At 48.9% G+C, this 23,672-nt stretch overlaps 2 long non-coding RNA genes across 2 annotated transcripts; one reads left to right on the top strand and one right to left on the bottom strand.

Moving 5' to 3' along the window:
• Positions 1–9,825: 9,825 nt before the first annotated feature.
• Positions 9,826–19,630, bottom strand: LOC128116431 (uncharacterized). Its single transcript, XR_008220452.1, has 3 exons — positions 19,521–19,630; positions 16,432–16,568; positions 9,826–14,473 (listed from the first exon to the last, which is right to left on the bottom strand). It is a non-coding gene; the product is annotated as an uncharacterized LOC128116431 (long non-coding RNA).
• Positions 19,631–20,963: 1,333 nt separating this feature from the next.
• On the top strand, positions 20,964–23,254 carry LOC128116430 (uncharacterized). Its single transcript, XR_008220451.1, has 4 exons — positions 20,964–21,064; positions 21,372–22,074; positions 22,180–22,249; positions 22,931–23,254. It is a non-coding gene; the product is annotated as an uncharacterized LOC128116430 (long non-coding RNA).
• Positions 23,255–23,672: the final 418 nt, after the last annotated feature.

Below are 23,672 nucleotides of genomic sequence, written 5' to 3'. Positions count from 1 at the left end.
TACAGGCGTGTACCCCCGCACGTTTGTTTATTTATTTATTGACATTTTATGCATATGAATGTTTGCCTGCACGTGTGTATGTGCACCGTGTGTGTGCCTGATGCCCTCGGAGGGCACAAGAAGGCATCAAACACCCTGGAACTGGAGTCACAGGCAATTGTGTGCCACCTGAAGTCGGTGCTGGGAACCAAATCCAGGTCTGCCGGAAGAGCACCATGCGCTCGGAGCCGCTGCGCCCCACAGCAGTCTCATTCATTCTGCCAGCTAAAATCTACCTCAGCCACAACACTTAGTTTCTTATCTGCATTACTGTTTGAATGGGTTCTTAATAAACAAAATGACAGGCGGGGTGGGGGGTGGGGGGTGGAGCACGCCTTTAATCCCTGCACTCCTGAAGCAGAGCCAGGCGGATCTCTGTGAGTTCCGAGGCCAACCTGGTCTACAGAGCGAGATCGAGGACAGGCACCAAAACTACAAAGAGAAACCCTGTCTCGAAAAACCAAAAAAAAAAAAAAAAAAAAAAAAAAAGTGCAATGGGGGGCTCCCATGAGTGTCCACCCTCTCAACCCACACAACTCTAATGCAGATTCCAGAGCCGACTCACTCCTTGCTGAGGTCCTGGGGAGAGCGACCTCTAACCACGACAAGGGTGCAGCACGGAACACCTATAAGGCAGAATCCACCAGACTCTAACCTGCGTCTTTCGTTTCCTTCTGAAGCACAGAAAAGACAAAAATCTCGCCGGTTGCCTTATCCCCTGCAACACAATATCGCCACCTGCTGGCCAAAGTGCCACAGTGGGCTTGTGCGCACCGAAAGTGTTGCTCAGAATGTGAATTAGCAATCAGTCTTTAAACACGTTACAGCAAGTTGTGTTCCAATCACAACGGGCTACCATATTTCTAGACTTCATCAACCCGATCACCAGCCCCCAGCTGCACTATCTTTCTGTAGAAATGTGCTTTAAAACCAGAAATTATACAGTTCACTATTTTACATTTTTATTGCACCTTTTCCTCGATCTGGTGTTTACTATAAGTTCTCAGGCCTGATCTTTCAGATATGATTTTAATATACTCATACAGTCTCCATTCACCCTGAGAAGTTTGTAGGGTGGTGTTCTTTCTACTCCCAGGAATAAGTCATTTGTCTGTCTGTGACATGTGAAGGGTGTGGACAGACACCACCACTCACACGTTCACCAAGGTACAATCATCTTCCATCCTTAAAATACAGGAAAAAAGCTGCTACAAATGAAGGAAGGAAGGGAGGAAGGAAGGAAGGAAGGAAAGAAGGAAGGAAGGAAGGAAGGAAGGAAGGAAGGAAGGAAGGAAAAGGGAAAATATGGGAACAGGGCCTGGGCTGAGACTAGAGAGACGGCAGTGGTTGAGAGCTTAGCTGCTCTTCTGGAAGACCTGGGTTTGGTTCTCAGTACCCACACCAGGTGGCACACAGCTGCCTGTAACTCTCCAGCTCCGGGGGGTTTCATCTGGCCTTCATAGGCACTGCATTCATTTGGTGCACATACTTTAAGGCACCCCATATACGCATCAAATAAATACATTTTTTTTTAATGCAAGTAAAAGCTAGGCAGTGGTAGTGGACATCTTTAATCCCAGCACTTGGGAGGCAGAGGCAGGCAGATCTCTGAGTTGGAGGCCAGCCTGGGCTACAGAGTGAGTTCCAGGACAGCCAGGGCTACTTAGATGAACTCTGGTCGGGGGCAAAGGGGAAGCAGGTAGAATAGAGACTCGATGTAGGCAGCCTATAAAACCACTTTTTATGCACTATTAGGAGTGCACAGCCCAGTTCAACACCAGGCTTCCTAGAGAATGGAGTCTATTGAGCTGGGCATGCACACCTATGCACACCTATGTTGGCCATACACCTGGGATCCCAGCACACGTGTTATCCCAGAACTTGGGGTAAAGGCAGGGGGATCAGGCGTTTACAGTAATCCTTTACTGCATAGTGAATTTGAGGCCAGTCAGGTGTTATGAATTATGCACACGTGGGAAGCCCCCGGCTGGCCGGGCCAGGGTATCCCACTCATGCAGGGAACCATACTGACATGCTGGGCAGATGCAGCAGCGGGCTGGCAGGCGACCCACTCCATGTGGGCATGGCGGTGGGGCAGCGGGTGGGCATTCACAACCAGACGTTACATCCATGCGAAATGGTTTATTATAATAGAGATAGAGAGAAGATAGGAAAGAGGGAGAGAAGAGAGAGACAGAGGGAAAGAAAGAGAGAGGCCAAGGGGTGCATACCTCGTGGGAGTGGAGAGAGAGGGAGAGGGGAAGGGGAGGAGTTTTTCATCAGGAGGCAGGGTGGCACCAAGGGGTGGCATTTCAAGGGGCGGATCGGAATATTAACACCAGGGCCACGTGAAATCCTGCCTCAAAACCAAAACTAAATATAAACAAAACTCAGGGCAGCACTTAAGGGTAACGCTTTTTATTGAGAGAAAATGCTAGAGGAAAGAGGAATGGAAATGTAAGTAGGGCAAGGAAGAATAAAGAGCCAGTGTGGGGGGCAGCCGCGTGGTGGGCAGCCGCGTGGTGGGCAGCCGCATGGTGGGGCATCCGTGTCGGGGGGCATCCGTGTCGGGGGCATCCCTGTCGTGGGGCATCCGTGTGGTGGACAGCCGTGTGGTGGACAGCCGTGTGGTGGACAGCCGTGTGGTGGGCATCCGTGTGGTGGACAGCCGTGTGGTGGGCATCCGTGTGGTGGGCAGCCGTGTCGGGGGCATCCCTGTTGTGGGCATCCGTGTTGGAGGCAGCCGTGTGGTGGGCATCCGTGTCGGGGGGCATCCGTGTCGTGGGGCATCCCTGTCGTGGGGCATCCTTGTCGGGGGCAGCCGTGTGATGGGCAGCCGTGTGGTGAGCAGCCGCGTGATGGGCAGCTGTGTCGGAGGCAGCCGTGTGGTGGGCATCCATGTCGGGGGCATCCGTGTAGTGGGGCAGCTGTGTCGGGGGCAGCCGTGTGGTGGGCAGCCGTGTCGGGGGCATCCATGTTGGGGGCATCCGTGTCGGGGGCAGCCGTGTGGTGGGGCATCCCTGTCGTGGGCATCCGTGTTGGAGGCAGCCGTGTGGTGGGCATCCGTGTCGGGGGGCAGCCGTGTCAGGGGCAGCCGTGTCAGGGGCAGCCGTGTGGTGGGGCATCCGTGTCGGGGGCAGCCGCGTGATGGGCAGCCGTGTGGTGGGCAGCCGCGTGATGGACAGCCGTGTCGGGGGCAGCCGTGTGGTGGGGCATCCGTGTCGGGGGCAGCCGTGTGGTGGGCAGCCGTGTGGTGGGCAGCCGCGTGATGGGCAGCCGTGTCGGGGGCAGCCGTGTGGTGGGGCATCCGTGTCAGGGGCAGCCGTGTGGTGGGCAGCCGCGTGATGGGCAGCCGTGTGGTGGGGCAGCCGTGTCGGGGGCATCCGTGTCGGGGGCAGCCGTGTGGTGGGCAGCCGTGTCGTGGGGCAGCCGTGTGGTGGGCAGCCGCGTGATGGGCAGCCGTGTCGGGGGCAGCCGTGTCGGGGGCAGCCGTGTCGGGGGCAGCCGTGTCGGGGGCATCCGTGTCAGGGGCAGCCGTGTCGGGGGCAGCCGTGTCGGGGGCAGCCCATCGCTTCACAGGCACATCCACCCAGTCGTTAGACCATGTGAGACACATCCAAAGGAAGCCCAGGGAAATGTCAGGATGGTACAGAGCCGGAGGAGGGAAGAGAAGGAAGACCTCTGCACGTTTCCCTCCAGGGTGTAGACTTCACTGCACGAATGCTTTGACTCAGGTCACTCAGCTCTTTCGGGTGGCTCTTGAAGCCGAACTCTGCTTGCCATGGTGTGGGACCTCATCATCCTAGCCTCGAAGAGAATGGTAAACTCTCAGAGACTCTGGGGAACGTCAAGAGAATCCACAGTGGGTAGGTGTGTACCTGCCCCAAGAGATTCCAGGGTCAGGCCTGGAACAGGGACCTGCGGTGGGGAAAGGGTTTGATGACAGGAGGCCTCACGTCAAAGCAAGGGCTTGGAGAGTGCAGAGGCGCTGTATCTGAGTCATGGTCACTGTCCTTAGAGGTCTGTGTGACCTGCGGGTCTGTTGTCTCTGGTGTCTGTGTGTCCGTCTGCTACAGGTCATCTATCTGCACCTCTGATTCTAACCACAAGAACTCTGCCCACATCCTGGTTCCTTGTTAAGTCCTGGAATTTTTAAGTAAGTAAGTGTGTGTGTGTGTGTGTGTGTGTGTGTGTGTGTGTGTGTGTGTACATGCACCCATGTGTGTGCTTGTGCATGCCTCCTCTAGTTGAAGGGCACAGAGTACTGACTGAAACCATTGTCTCCTGAACATGCATGCTTTCATTTCTGTTACTCCACATTCTCTCAGATGACCTAATCAATGAGATTCGTGGAACTGCAAATATCTACGTGGAATGTGGACATGATTTTTTTTTTTTTAAATGTCAGCTTTTATGGCTACAAACGTTTCTCTTGGATCTGCCTCAGCTGCATCTCAGAGGCTCTGCTGAGTTATGCCTCCGTGTTCACTCGATCCTAGGGTCAGACCTTTCCTCATGACCCACCGGCCAGTCAGGGGTATGTTCAGTTTATTTGCTTTCTCTCTTCTTTAGTTTTTAGAGACAGGGTTTCTCTGCGTAGCCCTGGCTGTCCTGGAACTTGATCTGTAGATCAGGCTGGCCTCAAACTCACAAAAATCCACCTACCTCTGCCTCCTGACCAAGTGCTGGGTTTAAAGGCATGGGACACCACCACTTGGCTAGTTTCTTTTGTTATTGATTCCTAATTTTGTTTTACTACGACCTGATAAGATACAATAAAATGTTTCTATTCTTTTGCATTTAGTGAGACTTAAAGAATGTGGTTTCAGTCGGGCGGTGGTGCCGCAGGCCTTTTATCCCAGCACTCGGGAGGCAAAGGCAGGCAGATCTTTGTGAGTTCGAGGCCAACCTGGTCTACAGAGCGAGATCCAGGACAGGCTCCAAAACTCCACAGAGAAACCCTGTCTTGAAAAAAAAAATGTGGTTTCATGGGCTGTGGAGATGTGCATTCTGTTTCTGCTGAATAAAATATTCTGTATGTAATTGATAAGTCTATTTATTCTGTGGTATAGATTAACTCTGAGGTTTCTTTGTTGAATTTTACGTTAGATGTCCGTTAAAGACAAGAGTGGGGTTTTGCAGTCGTCCACTGTGGTTACATTAGCTTCTATTACTTTCCAATGTTCATTAGCGTTTTATGAAATAGGGAACCTCAAGGTTTGGTGCACATATGTTTACAGCTGTAGCTTCTTCATAAATTTTAATGGTTTTCTTCGTGTCTTTTCACAGATGTTAGTTTGACATCAGCTACCCCAATCTCTCTGTTGGCTTGTTTGAGCTGTCATTCACTTGATACATTGTTGCTGGGGGATGTCTTTTCATGAGCTGTGAATACATGTTGTTCCCATTGGTTAATAAAGAAGCGGCTTTGGCCTATGGCAAGGCAGCTTAGAGGCAGGTGGGAAATCCAAGGAGAAAGAAAGGAAGGAGAAAGGCGGAGTCTAGAGAGACACCTGTACCACCAGGAGAAGCAAGATGTGAAAGTACTGGTAAGCCACGGCTACACGGCAACTTGTAGATTAATAGAAATGGGTCAAGTTATAAGAGCTAGCTAGTAAGAAGCCTGAGTCATAGGCTATATAACTTACAATTAATATTAAGCCTCTGAGGGATATTAATATACTATAAGCAGCTGAGGGGCCACAGGACCAGGCACGACTGGAAAAACACAGATGTGGCTGCGTGGGACCTGAGAAAACTTCCGACTACACATTGTCACGAATGTTTTGATTCTCAGTCTATGGGTAAAGTGCATTTTGGGAGAATAAAAGACAATTGAACCTACTTCTTAGCCCATTAGCCAATCAGTGTGCTTTCGTTGGTATGTGGAGACCATTTCCGTCTGAGTCCATTGTTGAGAATGTTTACAGATCCTTGTAAATTCTGTTGGTTGTTTTTCTAGTTTTTTAGATTCTTGTTCATTCTTTTCTTTCTTCCCTGTTAGTTTTAAGGCTTTTCTGGTTTACTGTTTGGATATCACAGATTCCTTTCTAGTTTCTTTGTTTTTGTTTTTCAAGATACAATTTCTCTCTGTAGCCCTAGCCATCCTGGAACTCACTCTGTAGACCAGGCTGGCCTCGAACTCAAAGATTCACCTGCCTCTGCCTCCCGAGTGCTAGGAGACCGCCACCACTGCCTCTCTCGTAAAATGTGTTATTTCCTGTGCTCTCATGATGGAAGCAGTTCTTCTGTGTATAGTATTCCTTTAAGTGTCTTCTCCAGTGCTGGCTCGGGTGACCCATTGCTTAGTTTGTGCTTGTCTGGAAATGTGCTATTTCTCTGCCAACTGAAGGGCTAGCCTTGGTGGATGAGCAGTCTTGGTTGGCAGTTACGTGCTTTCTAGGCTTGGAAAGCACCTTCCGTGTTCTCCTGGCTCCCAGAGTTCTTAGCAGATCGCCCATTCCCCTGCATCCTGCTCAGCTATCCTTCCATTTTCCATGGGGATTTCTGAAGCACACTTTCTCTTCCTCTCTTCCTCTCTCTGGAATAGAGCCTACTTTTTCTCATCCTGACTCTCCTTCACTGGATCACATGGAGGAAGTTCTAGCCCCCCAGAATTTCCAAACAATGACATTCATAAAAGGAGAACAAGTGAGTGAGTAAATCTTGGCTAAATCTTTTTTTGGTGGTGGTGGTGGGGTAGTTTTATATATAGCTGTAGCTTCTTCATAAATTTTAATGGTTTTCTTTGTGCCTTTTCACAGATGTTAGTTTGACATAAGCTACTTGGAACTTCTTCAATCCTCCTGCCTCAGCTTTCTGAGTGCTTGAGTTATAGATATGCACCACCATGTCTGGCACTTGGTTGATTTTTATAACTCATTTTTCTTTTGAAATTTTATAAAAAATGTATGTAATTGAAAATATTTAGCTTTTTTTTGGCATGTATCCAACTAATCAGGACAGACATCAAACAAATAAAGAAGGATATCAATCATGTGGGGATGTGTTGGCTAAAGATCGCTAGCAATTGCTGGAGCAATGCACACATTGAAAAGCTTTGGAAGCAGTGCAAGTGAACGAGCAGCTAGCCTGGTAAAGGGCAGAGCCCTGATCCTCAGCACTTAGAATTTCCTAAAAACAAGGCTTGGAGAGGCTTAGTGTTTAGGGACCCTTGCTGCTCTTGCAGCTGACCCAGGTTCTGTTCCCAGCATGCACAGGGCAGCTCATAAACATGCCAGTAACTCCAGTTCCAAGGAATCTGGTGCCCTCTTTTGACCCACACAGGTACTGCACATATGTGATGCACATACACACACATAGACATACACATACACAGAAAGTACAAGTGAAGAAAATCTTTTTTTAAATTATCTAAAAACAAAACAAAAACAAGAGAGTGTAACTCAGGGTAACATTTAATCTGCTCAAAATAGCCCAAGCATACATAAACACATTTATGGATGTGTTTCAAAATCAATTTCTAATTGTCCAGAGTACCAATTTCCAGAAACTTAAATTAAAATGGTTCTTCTGCCCCTGGCCATGTACTGATACCCAGGTAATAAACTACAGGTTGACAAAGACTTCCTGAGTCATCAAAGCGTGACCCAAGCACGTTCTCTGTGGCACTAAGGACCAAGATCATTACTGTGAGCTTCCTTAGACATTGTTCATCATTAATGCTACTCAGTGTTCACTGAGCCAGAAGAAGGAATTTATGAGCAATCTTGTGTTGCTAGAGTTTTCCTGCCTGGCCCACAGTCAGGACAAATCTCTCTCACCCGCCAGTCCCAAGCCGCTCAAACCCGATCAAGTAAACACAGAGACTTATATTAGTTTCAAACTGTATGGCCGTGGCAGGCTTCTTGTTAACTGTTCTTACAGCTTAAATTAATCCATTTCTATTAATCTATACCTTGCCACGTGGCTTGTGGCTTACCGGTACTTTACATCTTCCTTGTCCTGATGGCGGCTGGCAGTGTCTCCCCTCTCCAGCTTCCTGTTCTCTCAATTTTCCTCTTTGTTAGTCCCGCCTATACTTCCTGCCTGGCCACTGCCAATCAGTGATTTATTCATTGACCAATCAGCAACACATTTGACATACAGACCATCCCACAGCAATCTTGATTCTCTGCCATGGCTAGAAAGCAGAGTCCCCTCCAGTATGAACTGGCAAAGTTTCAGCCCCACAAGAAAGAATGTAATGACAGAAAGTTTGGGCCCGAGACCTGTGCCTCTGTGCTTACCCTCTGCAGAGGGCACACAGATGTTTTTAGCTTTACTATGTGTCTCAAGGACGTTTCCAGGAGATGGATGGTCCCAAGTGACAAAGGCAATTTCCTTACAAAGAAATTGTGAGACCTGGTCTGGCTAATCTAAATGGTAAAATTAAAAATGGAGCAGAGGAAGGTCAGTCTTTGGTCCCAGTACCCTTGAAGTATAAAGAGACACAGCACCTTGGATGGTAGAATTTTAATCATTTAAACGAAAACCACAGTGATGGAAGAAAGCACCAGCTGATCATCTGTGGCTTCAGCGGGGTCTGCTCTGTGAAATCTGAGGTGGGGAGGGTGGAATACATGGCCTTGGCCTCGGGAGATCCTTCCCAGTAGGTTTCTGAGTTTGCAGTGAAAGGTGTCAGGAATGTTCCAGACCGTGATGTTAGGAAGGGTTCCTGCCAAGTGGTGGTGGTGCACACTTTTAATCCCAGCACTAAGGAGGCAGAGCAGGGGGATCTCTGAGTTCGAAACTAGCCAGGTCTACAGAGCAAGTTCCAGGACAGCCAGGACTATACACAGAAACCCTGTCTCAAAAAACAAAAAGAAACAAACCAAAACAAAAACCAGAAACAGGTTCCCTCGGGGAGAATTAGGGGTTCTGCCCTAGCATTCTCCGCTCATCTTCTCCAGACAAGGTCTCTCACTGAACCTGGAGCTAGGCTCAGCCAGCGAAGCCCAGGGGTCCTCTGGTCTCTGCCCCCACAGCACTGGGGCTCCAGGCATGCCTGTGCCCATGCTGTAGTTTTTGTGTGAGTGCTGGAGATTTGAACCCAGGTTCCTCATGCTTGCGTAACCAAGTGCTCTTAGCCACTGAACCATCTCCCCAGCCCTTAGCAGTGTTCTTTATAGAGAGCCTCTAAAGACTCGCATGGTGGCTCATGCCCATAGTCCCAACATTTGAGAAGGCAGGAGGGTCACTGCAAGTCTGAGGTCAGTGAGGTTTACAGAGAGAGTTCCAGGCCAGCTGGGACCCCTTGTGAGATCTTGTCTAAAGAAGGAAAATTGGAGGAGAGGAGGAGGTGAGGGGGAGGAGGGAGGAGGGAGAAGGGAGGAGGGAGGAGGGAGGAGGGAGAGAAAAGTAGTTGCATTGGGAACACATTATTTTCATCACATGCCCGACCCCTCAGCCCCCTAACGTAAGCACTAGGAAGGTTGAAGGGAGAGAATGGAGTGAAGCTCTCCTCAGTTTCTAATTTGTAGTTTTTGTTGCTCTGTTTACCTCACAGCCGGCAAGTCTGCCTTGACCACCAGTACTTGATAGACAGCTGGACATATCAGACTCTGGAGCAAACTCAGTCTGTGAGGGGGTCATTCTCATGACAATTTGATCAAGTGTCTTGCCACATGACTCCTCCTCAGTCTAAGATTTAGGAGATGCCGCCAGTCCAAAGAGCAGGACCTGGTGACCTGAAGTCTGGCTCACATGCTGCCCTTCCCCTCCCAGGCACACTGCCCCCACTCCCCCATTCCACTCCCACACCATACCACGTGTTTTCCTCCTGGCTCTCAAGGTGGCATCTCTCTCTTTTACTCTCTGCTTCAGGTGTCCAAAGAAGCTGAGAAACATCTAGAGAAAGGATGTTAGGCAAACTGTGTCACGTGCCAGGCACCCCACATTCTCCTGAAGTGTTTCTATGCCTGTCTGTGCAGATACTCCACTTCTTAGTCACATTTCTATCCCAAGAGCGCAGCCCAGTGCCCGACATGGGAGGTACTTAGCAAACGCTGGCCAGCGGATGACTATGGGTAAGAGAATCACAGAACTCAGTTTCCAAACTCAGTGAGACAAAAATGAAACACCTTTTGTGGAAGTTGAGTATTGAAGATGCTGATTACCTGCATCCTGATTTTGTTTCTGTAAGGGTGGGAGACGGTGATACATGCTGCAAGCCGCAGGAAAATGTAATGGAATTCAGCTACTATCATAAAAGCTACTACTTGGAAAGGTCAAGGACTTTTCCGGAGGTCAAGCCATGGCTTAAGAAGTCTTGGTGATATTTTAGCTTTTGTATATATGTATTAGCCGATTCCTGCAATGATTTTCTTGTATGCTATGTATGTTTCCAAGAACTCATAACAGTTTATTTTATCTGAAATACCTATCAAGCATCCAAGGCCAAACAATCTCCTGAATTAAGATACATTAAGCTCAGACCCCCCTTTCTTATACAGCCTTCGTGGTATTTATACTAACATTATAGACTCCTAACACTTACCTAACCACGTCTAGGAATGTAGTTTGAGCACAAAAATTCCCTTTTTCTGATATATTAACCGATTTTAGCTCTCAGTTTGACCTCCTCCTGTACCTCTCCCCTTTTGGGTTGTAAAAGAAAGCCTGAGGGTCACTGCCTGAGGAAAACTCTTGTCTGCGTTTATGACCCTGTAAGAATTCAAGCCTGGTGACCTTGCTTTAGCTAGATCACTGCTATTGCATGGGTATATAACTGTAAACCTCAGAGACGGAGGAGGATTCTGACTGAAGAACTAGAAGAATGAGATGGAGGATGAGGAAGAGCCAGATGGGGAAGAACGAGGTGAGAAAGACCAAGATGGGGCAGAACTGAGATGAGAGAATTAAGATAGAACAATGAGGGGACGGCAGATAAATGTAGAGAGAAATCAGGCAAGAAAGAGCTAGGCATGAGAACAGAACTGAAGCTGTGTAGAGAGAATCTTATCCCAGAGGAATAAAATAGACAGACTAAGAGCTCGGTGTACTTAGATTCTTTTCCCAAAAATAATTTACGCCATCCATAGCTTCTCTTCTGGGCCCCTGGGAAGAAGATTAAGGCTGGTCCTTAATAATATTTGAGAGATATAACAATAGACAGCAGTGGAAATGAGCCAGGCATGGAGGCACATCCCAGCATCTGGGAGATCACTGAGGCAAGTACACGGTGAGTTTAAGGCCAGCCTGGGCTACACAGCAAGACCCTCTCTCCTAAGAACAACAGAAAAAAGTGGGTGGAAAACTAATGGAGCTTCTGTTGGGTACTGTGAGAGCTAAAGTTACATTTTAAGTTAAAATTGCTATGCCTAAGAGATCCATGAAACAAAAACACCTCTGATCTGTAAGTCCCTTGTGCAAGGACAATTAGATCCTGAAATGCTGGAGGCTACTGATCATGGGAGAAAACAAGCCACATTTTCACTCCCCTAAACAAGTTTATTTGACCCATCTGCACCAGATGTGCTTGATCACATGTGGGTGGGAGGTTCACAGGCAGGAAATACATCAGGATGTATGCTTGCCCCTGATTGGACCTGATGAGAAATGCAATGAATTATAGGTTTTCCTTTTTAAGCTGCTGCAAACTGTGATTCGGGGACATTTCCTGGGAATCTGGGTATGGACCTGACCAGAGCCCATCCACCTAGCCAATATTTAATTAAAGCTTGTTTCAAATTTGATTTTAAACTATGGCAGTGGTCTTACTCTCCACTGGTGGGATTAACAGTACCCTCCCACTTCTCAGCCCTGATCTCATCCTTAGCTATTCCTGGAGGCCTCTGTCACATCTGAAGTCTTCATAGGCTTGCCTTTCCTTTGGCAGAAGCAGAAAGACTGCTGTGAGTTCAAGTCCAGATACTGAATTCCAGACCAAGCAAGTCTATAGGGCTACCCCACCTCAAAACAAAACAAACCAACAGCAAACCAATAAATAAAGATCAGCCAGGGCCTGAGGAGCAGAGGGTTTCTCTACCTGGAAATACACCCAGATCTCTTTTTCCCCAAATTCTTTTTTTTCAAGTGGACTCAATGGGGTTGAGAAGAAGTGCTGACATTACCTACAAAGCAGCCATTGGAATAGGTGAGTCAGTTTGTAACAGTCGTGACTGAAAGTCAAAGATCCACATTCCACAGGCTGGAAGAACTTGGGGGCCCCTGAAGGTTAAGATAAGGGAGAAGAGTCGAGGACACATGGGATGCAGGCAGTCACCCCAGCACCCCAGTCTCAAGTGACCCAAGATTCCAATCCCCAAACCAAGATCGAGCAGATGGATGTGGGACCAGAGAGACATGGGGAAGGAAAGTCTTGGCTGCCCAGTTGTTACTTCTGACTCTCATGTGTGCTGGAACCTGACCAAGACACTTCAGGGCCAAGATAAAAACAGTGAAGGCTCCCGTCCCAACCTGTGGACCTCTTTCTATGATGGTGGGCAAAGTTAGGAAATTCACATCTGCTGGGGTCTGATGATGGAGGAGTCTGAAGAATGACCATCATAAGCATACTGTGCTGTTGGTGATTATAATTCTATCACCAAAAATAAGAAAAAAGAAAAAATCTGTAGCTAAATGGTCTTATTAATTAAGAAACACAGAAACAATTGCAGAGTTAAAAGCCAAGAGGTCAGAGCTAGAAACCTTACCCTTCACTGGCGCTGTCCTTCCTCTCAGCAAAGAGACCTACTTCCTGTGTGTCTGTCTTTTTTATAGAGTTTCTGTTCTGCCTTCTCATTGGTTGTAAACCCAACCACATGACCTCCTAGTCACTGCCTGTCTGTACAGACCTCCAGGTCTTCTTTGGTTGGTATTGAGATTAAAGGCATGTGTCTCCAATGCTGGCTGTATCCTTGAACACACAGAGATCTACCTAGCTCTGCCTACCAAGTGCTGGGATTAAAGGTGTGCACCACCACCGTCACGCTCTTGCTATGACTCTAATAGCTCTGACCCCCAGGCAACTTTATCTATTAACATACAAATCACATTTTAGTACAAATAAAATATCACCACAAAAAGCTATGTGAGAGACACAGAAGGAAACATCTGTTTGATGTTGCAAAGTAGTCCTCGCACCCGGGCCTGACCACCAGACCTCCAGTCAAACCCCAGCTTCTGGCAAAATGTCTTCTCCGTCGTCTTTTCAAGTCCTCAAAGACGGGTCTCTCTTTGCAGATCAAAGTTGCAAGTATTACGCAAACATTATCTTTAGGTATTTTTAGAAAGGACTCCCCAGGTAGATAACTGTCTGAGGTTCTCCATCTTCACCTTCCCCACCCCCCAGGAGGGGTCCACAGGAAAGTCGGGGTGCTGCTGTTGTTTTCATCTAAATTGTTCTGTTACCCAGTATCCCACAGCACGCCACCTCCAGGAAGGGCGTGGATGTTAGATCTCAGACCATGAGAGGTTTGCAGTGGGATCTGTGAGCCTCAGTTCATCATGGGCAACAGTAGCCTTGGCCTTAGAACACAGTGAAAAGAACTCAGAGCTGGAAGATAGCCCAGTGAGCGACACAGACCGTGGAAAGCGGTCCTGTGCTGCAGGGCCACCTTCCTGGTTTGGGGCTTCAGACAGAAGAGGAACTCTGAAACATCCTGGCACTTAGTACTGAAGGATTTACATGTCAAGTTGTTAAGGGAGTTACAGCGGCAGATGGACAGTACTCTGTAAGAGTTCCTGAGCGTTATGGGCCATTCCTGCCCCTCCCCTACCCCATTTGGGTTTTGGTGTGTGAAGTAGCAAAAATACCACCACTTTACTGTAGAACTGCAGATTTCAAACACAATGGCGATTTCGTGGAGCTACACTGCTCGTGTCTCTCCGTGATGTGGAGGCTGTGTCTGTGTGAGGAGACATACTGATGGCATCTCTCTGTGGTGTGTGAGGCTGTGTTTGAGTGAGGCCCTACACTGAAGGCGTCTCTCTGTGGTATGGAGGCTGTGTTTGAGTGAGGCCCTACACTGATGGTGTCTCCCTGTGGTGTGGGGGCTGTGTCTGTATGAGCCATTACTTTTAGTTCCCTTCACAGCACCTAGAAAGCAAATAGTTATGAAATGAACAGAAGAAAGGTCGAATCAGGAAACATCGATTGACATCTGTTGACTGTCAATGTACATATTGGGGCGAGACACTGTGACACACAATTTTGTTTAATGTGATCTTGGATGGATGACCAGGAAGGTCACCTTGAGGAATTTAGTCTCTAGTTTAGGAGATGGGAGATGAAACAGGAGTGGAGGGAGGAGGTGAGTGATGGAAACAGCATAAAGCTCGCTGGTTCCTTTATCCCATAAGCAACAGTGAGCGGCTGCTGGGCAGCTGGGCTGAGGGCCTTCTGTTCTACTGAGGGAGAGAGCCCACGGCAAAGGAAGTGCGGGAAACAGGGTGACAGGCCAGGTGACAGGTGCTCTCAGGTCACCTACAACTTGATACAAAAAGAATTGCAGTTGAGAGTGAAAGGAAGAGCCAGCCTCACACAGGACTGCTGTGGGATAACGCTTCTGTACACTGTTTAATAAAATGCTGATTGGCCAGTAGCCAGGCAGGAAGAATAGGCAGGATAAGCAGACAAGGAGAATTCTGGGAAGAGGAAGGCTGAGTCAGGAGACGCCAGCCAGCCCTCCAGGGAGCAGCATGTAATGGCACACAGGTAAAGCCATGGAAAATGTGGCAACATATAGATTAACAGAAATGGGCTGAGTTTAAGTGTAGGAGCTAGTCAGTAGGAAGCCTGAGCTAATGGCCAAGCAGTTTTAATGAATATAAGCTTCTGTGAGTTTACTTGGATCTGAGCGGCTGCGGACCAAGCAGGACACAGGAAAACTTTCAGCTACACAGGACCATTAAGGAGACATTCAAAGGGATAGAATGTAACTTTGGAGTTGGAGGATGAAAGAAATTTAAATAAAAATGATCACTGGCACAGTATATATTGCACATACATGTCTACAAAACACACACATGCAAATGCACACTCATACCCAAAGAAGTGTTATATATTAGTTACTTTTCCATTGCTGTGATCAAACGCCATGACCAAAGCAACTTATGGACAGAAAAGTGTTTATCTGGGCTTAGGATCCAGGGGGATTGTGTCTGTAAAGAACGGGAGGTGTGCCGGGCGGTGGTGGCGCACGCCTTTAATCCCAGCACTCGGGAGACAGAGCCAGGCGGATCTCTGTGAGTTCGAGGCCAGCCTGGTCTACCAAGTGAGTTCCAGGAAAGGCGCAAAGCTACACAGAGAAACCCTGTCTCGAAAAACCAAAAAAAAAAAAAGAACAGAGGTGTGGCAGCAGGCAGACACGGTGACTGGAATAGGGAGCCAAGGGCTCACATCTCCAGCGCCACTCATGAAGCATAGAGGAGGAACAGGAAGTGGCACATGGCGTTATAACAGTGGCACACTTCCTCCAGCCAGGCTATACTACCTAGACCTCCCCACACAGCACCACCAACTGGGGACCAAGGGTTCAAATGCCTGGATTTATGGGGAACATTTCTCACTTGAACTACCATGTTCTGGATAACACATAAGCATAAGAGGCTAGAGAGGAAAAAATTAAGGAGATCACCAGGGACAGGGAAGAATCATTGGAAAGAAGTGTGTAGAAGAATTCCTATGGCCCACAGAGGGACTGGCATGCTTTACAGACGTAGAAACTCTCCAGCTAACTGAAGGCACTGGGGGGTCATAAGGAAGTTATTGGTTCACAGTGGGGCCAAATAAGTCAGCTGAATGCCAAGTTAAAGACTGCTCTGGAGGCACCTTCCTGACCAGCTTGAGCGGAGGGAGTCACAGCACTGAACTCTTCCTGGGGACCAATCCTCACCTCAGCAAACTCTAGCACTACTCAGAGCACTTGGAAGTATGTAGCATCCACCAATGTAAAGCTAACAGCATCCAGGAGTTCTAAAAAGTTACCAGGTAGAGGGCACATGCTATAATCCCAGGTCTTGGAAGGCAGAAGCAGGAGGGCCAGGATCCATCCTTGGCTACAGAGTGAGTTTGAGGTCAGCCCGGGCTACAGGAGACCCTGTTTCAATACTACCTCCTCCCTCCAAAAAATTATTAGGCAGGAAATAAACAGAAAATATGATCCGTAATCTGAAGGAAAAATATGATCCTATGGAATAGGCGGAGGTTAGTGATGGCATACAGGGCATGAAGCAAGGTCACAGCTACACTTTCTATGCTCAAAAGGGAGCCTGATAAAAGAAACAGAAAGTCTAAAAAAATGATCCAATTGAGACAGAGCAAAGATACATCATGTGATGAGAAAATCATGCTGGCTGGGATGGGAAGCAGACTGGACAACGAAGAGGTGAAAATCACAAGAGTTAAAACAAGAAAAATTCCAGAAGTGAGTCAGGGTGGAAACTGACCGAAGGAGGCAGGCGAGGACCACTCCCTGAGGTAGCTCAGAGTGGGGCGGCACACGTGTCACAGGAATGTCAGAAGCAGAGGCGACAGATGCTGTGGGCTGCGTTGTTTCTTCAGAATTCACGTTGGCATCCCAGACCTTAGAGAAAGAAGCCAGTCAGGAGCCTGGCCAAATGTCAGCAAAGGAAGTGTAACTCTGACCCCACACAGGAGTAAAAGGCTGCAGGTTCATGCATGGGGCTGGGACGGTGTGTGTGGAGGGGCACTGCTCTGCTCACCTTACAGATTCCAATCATGTGATGCTCACAGCCCTGTCGGGTGTATCGACAGTTACATCTCCATTTCATGGACAAGGAACCTGAGATCAGGGAGGCAAGGAATTTGCTGAAGGCCAATGCATTTACAGTCTGACTCAATGGGCCAAGAACAACATCTCCACTGCTCATGTTCCAGAAATACTGGGTGTTAAAATGCCTCCAAGTACCTATTAGAGCCTACAAATATCGTATAGGGAAAAGCATTGCAAAGGAGATAAACCACACTGAGAACGACAAGGGGCAGGGTTTACTCTGAAACGTGTGGATCCCCGTCCCCGATGTAGCAGTGACAGTCTTTAAGAGGTGGCCAAGTCCTTTGGAGGGAGCAATGCCTTTCCCGTGGGAGTGGTTCATTCTCATGAGAGCAGGCTACAAAAGGAGGCCGCCCTTATTCCTATGTCTCCTCACCACTCACTCTCCCTCTTGCCTTCCGGAAAGAGTTAATTATCACGAAGGTCTCTAAGAATCCAAGCAGAGGGGCTGGAGAGATGGCTCAGCAGTTAAGAGCTCTTCCAGAGGACCTGAGTTCAATTCCCAGCACCCACATGGTGGCTCACAACCACCTGTAATAAGATCTGGCGCCCTCTTCTGGCCTGCAGGGACACATGCAGGCAAAACACTGTATGTATAATAATAAATAAATCTTAAAAAAAAAAAAAAAAAAAAAAAAGAATCCGAGCAGAGAGTAGCCCATGTTCTTTGACTTGGTAGCCTCTAAAGAACTTTTCTTTATTAAATGAATCACCCAGTCTCAGATAATCTATTATAGTAACAGAAAACGGACGAGGACGAAAGTCCTAGGAAAATAGCGAGAAGTTAGACTAGCAGGGGACCCTGCTCGTGTAAGACCGTAACTCTCACACAAAAGAAAATGAAAATCCGTGACTTTTAAAACATGTTTGGTGGATGGCATGTATGTACCACAGCGCATGTGCGGATGTCAGAGGGTAACGCCGGGCATCAGTCTCTGCCTTCCATCTAGTTTGGGGACAGAGTATCTTTCCGGTTGGCTGCTGCTGGCTCCATCGCCCCAGCTGGCTGGCAAACTTCGGGACTCTCTTGACTCTGCCTCCCATCTTGCTGTAGAAGGGCTGCATCAGCTTCACGTGGATTCTGAGGATTCAAACTCCAGTCCTCAAGCTTGTGCGGGAAGCTCTGCACTCACTGAGCCATCTTCCTGGCCCCAGAAATCCTTTTACTGCTTCAGCACGCTTGGAGAAATGTTTGCTCTTCTGGAACTTTTCATGCCGTGGAGAGAACCAGCAATCTCTCTCTGCCTGTCCTCAGATTTGCCAGAACTCAGAAGGGACCCTCGAACTCCAGAGTATAAAACGCAGGCTTACAACACAGAGGCACACTACCCCCTCAGGACCAACAGCCTGGGCTCACTGAATGCAGCTGAGCTCCTCAGCGCGGTACTCAAGGCCACCCCAGCTACTCCACTCATTTGCCAGCACCAGCACCTCCATCCTTCCCTCACCAAACGACCATCTGTCCCTCGTCCTGACTTGTGTGTCCCGAGGCAGCTTTATCCTGTGTACCACCTTGTACCCAGCTGTCCCGTCAATCATCATCCAACCCTTCCCTCTGAGCTCATCCGACAACGAGCTGGTTCCTCCGGTAAGCAGATGACTCCCCAGTGTGCTTGGGGCTGCTTTATGTTTTCCCTTGTTGCCTCGGCTCACCGCTGGCTGCATCCTACAGAGGGGCGGAACCCAATCACAGACATGTCTGGATGTTCCCCAGAGACCAGGACGTCACCTGCCCTGAACTAGGCACTCCCTAACCACTCACTAAACTACAGTTTGCTTATTATATTTGTGACCTCTAACTCCTACAAGTCTTGGACCCCCCCAAAATCTCAAGTCTGCCATATCTTAAAAGACTCGTCAAGAGGGGCCCTGACAACCTTTCCTTGTGACTGAGTCTAGAACACAAAAACTCCCTCCTGGGAAATCCTTCCCATGCTCACTGTTTTTCCTCCAGCCCATACGAGAAGCTGATTTTCTTATTTGTTCCTTTCAAACTTTGGAGAGTTCCTGGTGGGCACCTGGTATAACATTCTCAGTAGGCCTTAGACCCTGGTCCTGGCGGGACTTGCCACCTCACTGTAACATTTGTCACAGGCTGGCATTGTCCTCTGCACACAACACCATAGAGCGGAAGCCCACACTCCAGGTTAATTAATCTCAGCCATCCTGAGATTATTTCCAGTCTTTACCATTACAGTAACCTTGTAGGGGGGTACATGAGGGTGCTGAATGTGTTGAATTGTGTGGATGTGTGCGGGTATTCATGTACATGTGTGTGAAAGAGACACACAGAGAGAAAGATGCACACAGAGTACAGAGATTTCTTTCTAAGGATTGAGGCTGCAAAATAAAATGTCAGTCCCATCTCGAGCTTAGTGAGCAGAAACTAAGCATTTGGGAACTTGATTAAGTCCTTGGAATAGTCTTCCAACAGCTGGATCCCCCGTCATTCCAGATCCGGGAAACTGATCAAAGACTCCAGGTCAGTCCTTGATGTGGTCACCTCGTTCTGGCCCAAAGCAACAGATGTTGAAAGACAGAGCATCGTCTCCCACTGACTCACGCTTGTTGGCGTTATTTGAAGATTCTCAAGGCTCACTTCCCCGACTCGGACCCAAAGAATCTACTCTGATCCACCCTATGGCAGGCTTTGGTTTTATGTTTGTGAATCAGGTGAAACTTTAACCACTGTGTTTTGTGTCACACCCGAAGATACACACACAGACACACATCTGCACATACCTGATGGTGTACTTCAAGCAGCTGGACGTGCCCTGCGTGCTTCTGGCCAGCCTCTTCCCAGCCAGTCCCTGAACTAGTCCTTTGTGCAGCAGATGGCGCTGTGGATCGCACGCTGCAAGACAATCTGAAGGTAGTTTTAGGGACTCTCCTGACCCCTAACTGCTTTTCTCCCAAAGCCTGGAGTTAGTCTCCTTTGATACACGTCCTTTTCTCTGAAATCTTTAAAACATTATTCATTCACCACAAGCCTGTGAATGGATCTTGAAATGTACGAACCGTCTAGCTACGTAGCCATCCATCCCCTCAGCAACCGCTCAGGACTTGCTTTGGCCCAGGTGTGAGTCTAAGTCCTAGGGATGGTGGATAGAGCACACAATCAAGGCACACACATTCAGAATTTTCAAATGGTGCAGCCAGACAACATAACATTCTCAACTGCTTGCTGTCCTCATATACTCAATTGAAAATAAGCAGGCTTTTTGTTTGGTTGGTTTTGGTTTTTGTTTGTTTGTTTGTTTTGTTTTGTTTTTCTAGACAAGCTTTCTCTGCATAGCCCTAGCTATCCTGGAACTCACTCTGTAGACTAGGCTGGCCTTGAACTCAAAGATTTGCCTACGTCTGCCTCCCAAGTGCTAGGATTAAAGGTGTGTGCCACCAACACCCAGGTAATCAGCAAGGTTTTAAGGGGCAAGCATTTTTGGGGAAGTGACATGTTGCATAGAGGCCTGACTTATACCACCTGGGTATGATTGGCATGGGTTGCCCTCATGCCAGGTTAACTGGCCTGCGAGTCTGGGTTCTGAGGGATTTGAGTTGTCCAGGTCCACAGCATGTGCAGGCCTGGGGTGAGGCCACTGACTGAGTAGCTAAGGGCCCCTTGATGATCTCAGAGCAAAGGCATCCAGGCCTTGCTGCTGCTGCTGTTGCTGCTACCGATGCAGCCCTGTAAATTGGGTAGCAGAGCTCGGTCAGCAGCTAGAAATGCCTTGTGCCCTGCCAGCCTGTGGTTGCTGAATCATCTCACTTGTTCCCTCTTTGGATTCATTCCCAAGGCCTGTTCAGGGGCTGTCCCAGCATCACCGAGAGAAGGAAAAGTCAGGTTTCGTTAGCAGACAAATTCAGCTGAAAGCCTCGGACTTGGAACTGCTACCCACCCCTGCCTCCTTCTTGTACCCGAACACCCTGCTTACTCATTACAAGAGGGCAGGGGAGTCGTGGTCCTTGAGACAGGAAAGGACACAGCTGTGGTTCCAGAGCCGGAAGGAGTCCAGGCCTGGGCCCGTCCATTCCTGCGTTCCGTGTGTCTTCTTTGGAGCATCCTCATCATTGGTGTCAGACAGAGATGACAGATGCAGCTGAGCCGCCTCAAGCATCTCCTCGTTGCTCTTTCAAGCAAGCTGGAGACACCCTGATTCTGGAGTGCTGACCAGAAGCAGGTGGCTGGCCACATCCGTCTGCCTCAGACTCAAAAACGCTCTGAGACTGATCTGACGCCCCAGACCAAGGACAGACATACTTCAATAAAGGAGCTCTTTCCCTTTAAGGTTTCTTTTCATTGTGTCTATGTATGTGTGTCTGTAAAGGGGTGAGGGCAGGAGCCCTCTGAGGCCACAAGAGGGCACTGGATCCCCTGGACCTGGGGTTACAGATGGTTGTGAGTCACCTGATGCTGGTCTGGGGAACCAGACATGGGTCCTCTGTGAGAGCAGTAAGTGTTCTTAACCACCGAGCCATCTGCCCAGCCCCTGGGGGAAGGAACACTTTGAAATGCCACCTCCTCATCATTTGTCCTGGTCCCCAAGGCCAGAGTTCTCTTTCGCTTTACTCAGCCACGGAAAATTTGAACCATAGATGACAGAGGAAGAATACTCCAGTGAAACTCAACGTGTAACGTCACCCAGCTCCCACGGCTGCAAACTGATGGCCAGCTGTCTGATGCTGCTCTTCACAAGCTCCGGCTCTACTGGACAGTCCGTTCCCCGTTTCTGCTAACTTCCGGAGGCTGCCACGTTCTCTGGTTGTGAGCTTTTCCTCGTCACCCTCACCTCTTCCTGCGATTGCTCCTTGCCCTGATACCCACTCTAGTCTCCTGCCTCCCAGTTATAAGGGCCCTTGTGATCACATGGTGCCTGCCCAGGTGCTTGGGATAAGCTCCCTATTCAACATCCTTAACTGAAACACATCTTTAAAGCTGATTTGACTCTATAGAGCTACACTCATGGGGTTAGGAGGCAGGCATCTTTGTGGCCACTTTGAGCATAGCCCAGGGGAGGGAAGATATCAGACATCCATGTAGGGGTGGTTGTCTGCATGTTACCCCTGAAGCACCGCCCCTAGTAGGCAGCAGGTAACTGCTAGGTACCTGCCCATCTCCAGTGCGTGGCCAAGGGGGGACCCCTTAAGATCTGGAATGCGGTATGTGCTCGCCCTCTTGGCTACCTTGTGGTCTTGGATACTGGATGCTGGTACTGCTGACCAAGGCAGAGCTCTCTAGAGAACCGAGTTAGATCACACCTCACCTTCCCTGGACCCGGCGACCAACTGCCTTTTGCTTGTAAGTTAACCCAGAATCAACCCTTTTGGCTATCAGACAGACTGCATGGGATTGCCTCATTACAGCCATGCTCACAACCACCTCACAATTGTGTCCTCTCTGAAGGTCCTGCTGGGTGAACAGCTGATAACAGGCGCTGTGCTCCAGGAAATCTATCGCTGACCATTAATTTCAGGTGAGGCATCTGGGAGCCAAAAAGCAAATAATATGTAGCTCTTTCCTCTCATGCATATGGGAATTCCTTAAAACTGTGAGCTTCCACTCTAGAAGTGTCCATCCAGCCACTAGCTAGGTGACTGGCTACATGAGGCCGGTCCTAGAAGATGTTCCATGACCTTGCTACTCTGCTTCAGTTAGGTCGACTTGGATCAGATCCAAGCCTTAAGACTCTTTCGTTAGTTGGAGACCACTAGTGCTGGGGTACTTGACTCCTTGTGTAAGAAGTTCAGCCGCCTTACTAGAAGGGAACTCGAGTACCGTGTCTTGCACAGTTTCAGGGTGGTAAAGAAAGACGGACAGACACAAGTAGAGAAAACCTGGGATCTGGCAGCCATGCTCTCTGCTGGAGCAGCACCAACCCCGAACCTCAGCGTTGTATTACGTACAGCGTGGTGGGAGGGGCTAGCGGGTCCGTCTCCGAGGGGAGCTGTAGTCATCCAAGAGGAGGAAGCTCTAGCTGCTCATTTTTTTTGCACACACCGCCAACATTCTCACTCAGAGAAAAGGAAGGCTTTGCCATGCCTCAGAGGCTCACAGAGGTGGGGGAGGGCTGGGGCGCCACTCCCTGCGGTCCTCGATGTGGCTGTGCTCCTGAGAACAGGGCACACTCACCCAGAGCCTCCTCTGTTCCCCACAGGAGAGACCCGGGGTTACTGAGAAAAGGGCCAAGTCAAGCGTAGAGTGCACCAACAACCTTCTGTTGTTGGGATAAAACTCCACCACCAAAAGCAACTCACGCTCAAGTTTATGTGGCTCACAGTCCCAGAGGAGGGAGGCCATTGTAAGGATTCGGTCCTTAATTATGTCATCAGCCTTCCACGGCGTCCCAGCCTAAAAAGCTGGTGGGCCCTCTGTGCACGCTCTGTCTCTCTCCTTTCCCATCCTTCCTCCCGTTGCCCTCCCCCTCTCTCTCCCCCCCTCTCTCCCTCCCTCTCTCCCCCCTCCCAATAAAGCTCTCAACAGGTAACCATGGCTGTGATTCTTTCAATCAGCACGCTCCTCCACCGCGACATGGCCGCTGCGGGCGGCAACCAGCCACGAGGAGCAGCACGTACCGTAACAACAGCCATAATGGTAAGGGGTCATGGCTGCTGACCGCCAGAGCAGGGAGCTGAGAGAGTATGTCTTCAACTGCAAACGCAAAGCAGAGAGTGAAATGGAAATGAAGCTGAGCTGTAAACCCTCTGAGCCAAACTTCCTCCACCAAGACTCATTTTCCGAAAGGTCCCATAACCTTCTCAGACAACGCCACCAACTGGGAACCGACTGTATAATTATGTGAGCCTGTGCTAGACCTTTCTCATTCTAACCACCACAGTGTTCTAGCTGTCCCTACCAGGTGTGTGAGCAAGACCAACTTGACCAGGCCAACTGCCAGA

Source organism: Peromyscus californicus, unplaced genomic scaffold (assembly GCF_007827085.1).
Source record: "Peromyscus californicus insignis strain IS unplaced genomic scaffold, ASM782708v3 Scaffold_20__1_contigs__length_68692818, whole genome shotgun sequence".
Classification (NCBI taxonomy): domain Eukaryota; kingdom Metazoa; phylum Chordata; class Mammalia; order Rodentia; family Cricetidae; genus Peromyscus; species Peromyscus californicus.
The sequence above is the reverse complement of the archived record's forward strand: the minus strand, read 5'-3'. Positions and strand labels throughout refer to the sequence as shown.